The 5,276-nt window shown below is 45.0% G+C and overlaps 1 long non-coding RNA gene across 1 annotated transcript; it reads right to left on the reverse strand.

Moving 5' to 3' along the window:
- Nucleotides 1–1,251: 1,251 nt before the first annotated feature.
- Nucleotides 1,252–4,564, reverse strand: LOC144246738 (uncharacterized). Its single transcript, XR_013340407.1, has 3 exons — nucleotides 4,542–4,564; nucleotides 4,271–4,355; nucleotides 1,252–1,266 (listed from the first exon to the last, which is right to left on the reverse strand). It is a non-coding gene; the product is annotated as an uncharacterized LOC144246738 (long non-coding RNA).
- Nucleotides 4,565–5,276: the final 712 nt, after the last annotated feature.

Consider the following 5,276-nt stretch of genomic DNA (forward strand, 5'->3'; position numbering starts at 1 on the left):
CTGGCTTCCTCATGCACCCACAACCCACAAGAACCACCAGAACAATGACATTTCTGTGCCTGATCCCCTATTTAAAAATGCCCCTTGTAACTGGGAACTGCTGGAGGGACAGAAAGCCTGGTTCTCTAGATGGGATGGAGAATACTGGGAATATTTTATGGGTCTTGAGACCTCCACAGCCCTGCAGAGCAGAAGTTTCACATCCCTTCTCCATTCACACATCTGTCCCAAGACTAACTCTACTGATTCCCTAAACCTCCAGCCTCAGACAACCTGACAGAGCCACATTTCCCATAAAACCAAGAAATAGACTCAAGGCCATATTAGGCATACTTAGAGATACTACAAGAAGGTTCCAAGAAGTCTGAGCCCTTTCCTGAGTGCTGACAGATGTGTCTGAGTCACCTTGTTCTCTGCCATTCTCTGCTGAGTCACTTTACCCAAAGCACCAGCAGCAAGAGGAGAGCAAGGGGAAGGAGGGAGCACAGCCAGCAGAGGGTAAGCAACAGGAGCAGAGGGCACCAGGCTGGACCTCATCCCAGCTCCTCTGACGTCTGTTCCTGGTGGGAAAAGTGCTCTGGGAGCAAAGCTTTCATGAGGGTCAGGCAGTGACAGGAGAGAGAAAGATGCTGGTACCCAAACCCAAGCAGGATACTCGGAAAGCAACAATATTGTACCAAACTGAGAAATGAGCCTGTATTTCAGAGTGGCCTCATGCCAGAATATGTGTGTGTGTGTGTGTGTAAGAGCACATGTGCACATGTGTACTACAGTTTTGTTTGAACGAGCCGTGTTTTGGCAAAGTCAACAACAACTAATTGCAAACAAACTGCACTTTTATTCATCCCCAAAACCAGCTGCTTTCAAGGCTGTACCAGTGGGAAATAAAAGAATCACTGGCTATTGCTACATGACCCAGTAACTTCAGATGCTCTACCTTCTGTTCCATCACAGTGCTTTCTATTTTCTGGCCAAAATGAACACTGAAGTGCTGAGAGTCCATTCATCTACTTATTCAGGGCTCAGCACCACTTTCCAGGAGCACTATATAAATTCAGAAGTTGCCTGAAATAATAAATAACTGTGACAGGTACAGAAACAGAGCTTGTAGCTCTAAGGCTAGTGTTTCCTCCTCCAGAGAGGTTTTTGTTCCCCCGTGTCTGCAGGACAGAACATTCCAGTGATGTTTCAGCACTGATGGGCCCTCGAGCCTCAGCCAGGAGAAAAGTCAGCTTTCTGGCAGAAAACCCTGCATAGCTCCTGGAACTGAGTGAAGAAAAGGAGAAAAGATGAAATACTTTGTTTACCATATCATGACATCACCACCATCACTGGAGAAAAATGCAAGTTCATCTTTCTTCCTGGGGATGGTCCGCATGACCCGAGTGATTATCCCTGCTGGATAGCACGGTGCTGTCCTTCCCCTCCACACCATCACACCCAGGCGTGTGTGACCTCGTGGCCACCAGCTCCAGCAGGGTGCAGATGCAACCCACAAAGCTCCCAGAGCTGAATTCCCCTCGCAAGATGTGATGTTTTTCCTCTCGGTTGAGCCTGAATGTGCACCCGGAGCTGCTGAGCTGTGCCATCCCCTGGGACAGCCCGTGGGCTCCGTGGAGTCAGGGAAGGATTTCTGCCCAGAAAGGCTTTGTGTTGCCCACTGCTTTAATCATCAGCATGTGCTGGCTCTCAGAGCAGGGCAGAACATGCCCAGGCCTTTACAGAAAGCAAACCATTTCCTTCTGAGGAAACAGACACTTCAGCTGGCATCTGTCGCTCAGGTGCACAGAGGAGTTGTGGTTCTCTGGAAAACACCTGGCTACGAGGGAACATTTGGCTTAATTCAAACATGTCTAGGTTACCAAAATCTTTTTCATATAGGGTTTCTTCTCCTTCCTCCTTTCACTTCCCTTCTAGCCCTGTCTCCCAAAACTCCAATTATTTGCAAGGGCTCTGCTATTTACTATATATCTGTTTCTGTCCTCTGGTAACTAAGCGGTGTTAGAAGCTCTCACAGGACAGGTAAAGCCAGGATATCCCAGTACATCACAGTTTACATTTTTTATTTATCACAGTTTACCTTTTCTATTTCTCCCTGGTTCTGCTCCCGTGGCCTCCCAACAAATCTGGTCCATCAAAACCAATTTTAAGCTCCATTACAAAGGGAACAGGGTCAGTTTTCTACTGGAAAAAGGGGCTGCTGCTCCATTCTGGGAACAAAAAGTGTCTGAAAGTGTGCAGAACTCTGTGACTGTTCTGACAACCAAAAATGCTTTAAAATACATTAAAATGCATGGCACCGTAGTCAGCTGAGATGTCCCTGCAGTGAGGATTTCTTCCACCTAACTGGAACTCAGACTGAGTTGTCAGAAAGCTCCAGTAAATCTTCCTACTCACACAACACCAGAGCCAGGGGAGTGCTTTACTGTCCTGAGATGGAATGGAAAACCAGAGCTCCAAAATCCTTGCAAAGGGATCATCTCAGGAGGGGAAATGGTGTGGATCAGCTGAAATGTTCATTCTGGTTTTAATGTTACAGGCAACAGCAAAGCAAGATAAAACTGTTTTTTTAAAAAACCTAGAGTTCATGCTTTCCATAGTTGAAACCACTTGGAAATGTTTTCAGGACTGTGAGATTTACTTAACTGACCCTTGTACATACAAGCACAGGCAGGTTGTCTTAGATTAATATTTTCTGATTACAAAAATCTAGTCATAAAATTCCTTACCAAACATTTTACATAATTACAGCTGCAAGAAAATGCCACAAGAAAGCATAATTTTAAAAAAATTCATAGAAAATATTCCCACCTGAATAAAAAATAACATTTTGAAACAGTAGTTCATTAAGACAGTGTTCCTGTGGAAGTCAGAGATCTGGTAGGAGACCAGGCAAAAATGTGTTCAGGGGTAACAGCACCCAGTGCAGAGTTACCTCATCCCTAAGCTGAATGTGCCAGATGGACTAAAGATCTTTTGCTCTCAGCAACCTCTTTTTTCATTATTATCTGGAAAAAAAAAAAACTCTACTGTGTGGAACTTTGTCCTGGAAGTGAGCAGAGCACCCAAACCTGGAGGGGCTCGAGGGATTTCTTCAGGCCCTGCTGCACACCCTCCTGGACACAGCCCTGCACCAGCCCCAAACAGCCCAAAATAAAAATGTCTGTGCATGCAGACAGGCTGAAAAATTCAGAAACACCATCTGAAAAGGCCATTCCTTGGTGTGAATTCAAGGGGATTCAAGGGATGGTGATTCATTCAAATGTTGACTTGTTATTGGGCTGTCCTTCACAATTGCTTCAGGAGTAATTTTGGCTTCAACAATTTTTCTTTTAATTGAGTCCTATTTAGATGGGAGTCCGCCAGCACTTCATTTTTATTTGAAATTTTATGATTCAATTTAGCATTTCGTTTCAGTTGCAATCTGATTTTATTGTACTTGTTCCTGGTGGAAAATGTATCCACCTATTACCAGCACCACATAAATTCAGATGCTGTCTCAGGGAACATTCTCACACCTATGTGAGCCTACATTTCACATATAATATTAACTACTTGTTGATAAGGCTTGTTGCATGAATCAGTGCCATGACCTTTCCAGAGGAAGTATTGTTTCAATGCCTGATATGTCACAAAAGCAAAGGACTGTGACTTTTCCTGCTGCTGAAGCTCGTGGGATCTTTGGGGCTCATCCTCAGAGAGGTGGAGATGCTTCAACCACACACTGGGTACTTGCTCCAGCACAAGTGTGGAATTGAGAATATGTTCCTCCTCCAAAGAGCTGATACTCACATGTCTCCAGGGCTCCTTTTTGTATGGATAAAGGGCTCTGTTTCTGTTTCATAGCTCTGTTTTCCCTTCCCAAGCGAGTTACAGATGCTGAAATAGCCCAGCAGTGCAATATTTGCTCCCTGGAGGCATTCAGAAGAGCTGCAGTATTTCCAGAAGGACTGAGTACTCATGCTGCAGCACCACCACATGCACCACACCCTCAAGAAGCAAACAAGCCAGGAAGGCTGGGACTGTACCATGGGGGACACTTCCCAGGCAGTGGGGACAGGACAGGGCTGCCTCAGAGTTTCCATCACCTTTTTTGGAGCTGCTTTTGCTCCACGTCTGAGAGAACGAGGGGAGGAGGTGACTCTTTAGGAGGCTTTTCCAGCCCTGTGATTTTACACTCACACCCAGAATTTGAGTTTTGGGATCTGCCTGCAGACAGGGTGAGTTACCAGACATATCTGCATATCTGCCCCTGCCTGAGCTGCCTTACCTGATGCTCAGCCTGGTTTCCTGTGCCACAGTGAGCTCCACACTCCTGTGATCAGACAGAGCTGCCTGGCTTCAAGGCAGGATCACTGCAATAGAAAACAAGTAGATCATTCCAGATTCCAAGGCCTGAAGGCCAGATCACTTTTGAGCACTAACAAATTAAGAAGAAATTCAGATTTAATTAATTCCCCCCCCCCCCCCCGCCCCCAGTATAATCTAAGAACTTTTGTGACATCTGAAACTTTTTTCAGGGTTGACAATGGTATAAATACCTCCCTGCCAGCTCCTAGAGTGCTAGCAAACAATCTTTCATCAAGCAAATGAACTCTTACAGGCGGAGCAAGATATAAACACCCATACGTAAAGCACATTCTCTGGACTGGGTCCACCAAGAGCAAAACCCTCCTGCTTCCCTGGAACCAGCAACACAAACTCCTTTTATACATCTTAAGTGTCCCCAATCCAAACAATAACACATTAGCATGTTCTTGACACTGCTGTCAAAATAAACAGCTATTTATTAGCATTCTACAAGGCATTATTTTTAAAGGAAATCAATCGAGCAATAATGTCAGAAAATAATATATATCCCTCTGTTCCAGAAAACAGCATCTCCCTTTTACTTAAGACAACATCTGGTCCAGATAACAGCTGCCAAGGGTAGAGCTAAGAGTCACTGTGATTGCTGTTGCTTGGTGGTTGCTGGAGTATTTTTGAGCACAGCATTTTTCACTATGTGGTATCACTGCCAACTATTCCCTGGGATCCCAGGAGGACAATGCATTCCCTTTCTGCTCTCACTGGGTAAATGGAATAAAGGCTGAGCATAGTGCTTGCTCTCACCTATCAAACCTGCACTAAATATAAGAAGATATTAAGAGCTGCCTCCCCCTCTCTCTTTCTGATGTGAAATCCTCCCCATCTTCAAACAGGGAGACTTTTGCTGCCTTTTGTTCCTGTTGGTCAAGCAAATTTACAGATATCAAGGAACCTCTTGAGAAAACCAA

Source organism: Lonchura striata, chromosome 9 (genome assembly GCF_046129695.1).
Source record: "Lonchura striata isolate bLonStr1 chromosome 9, bLonStr1.mat, whole genome shotgun sequence".
Classification (NCBI taxonomy): domain Eukaryota; kingdom Metazoa; phylum Chordata; class Aves; order Passeriformes; family Estrildidae; genus Lonchura; species Lonchura striata.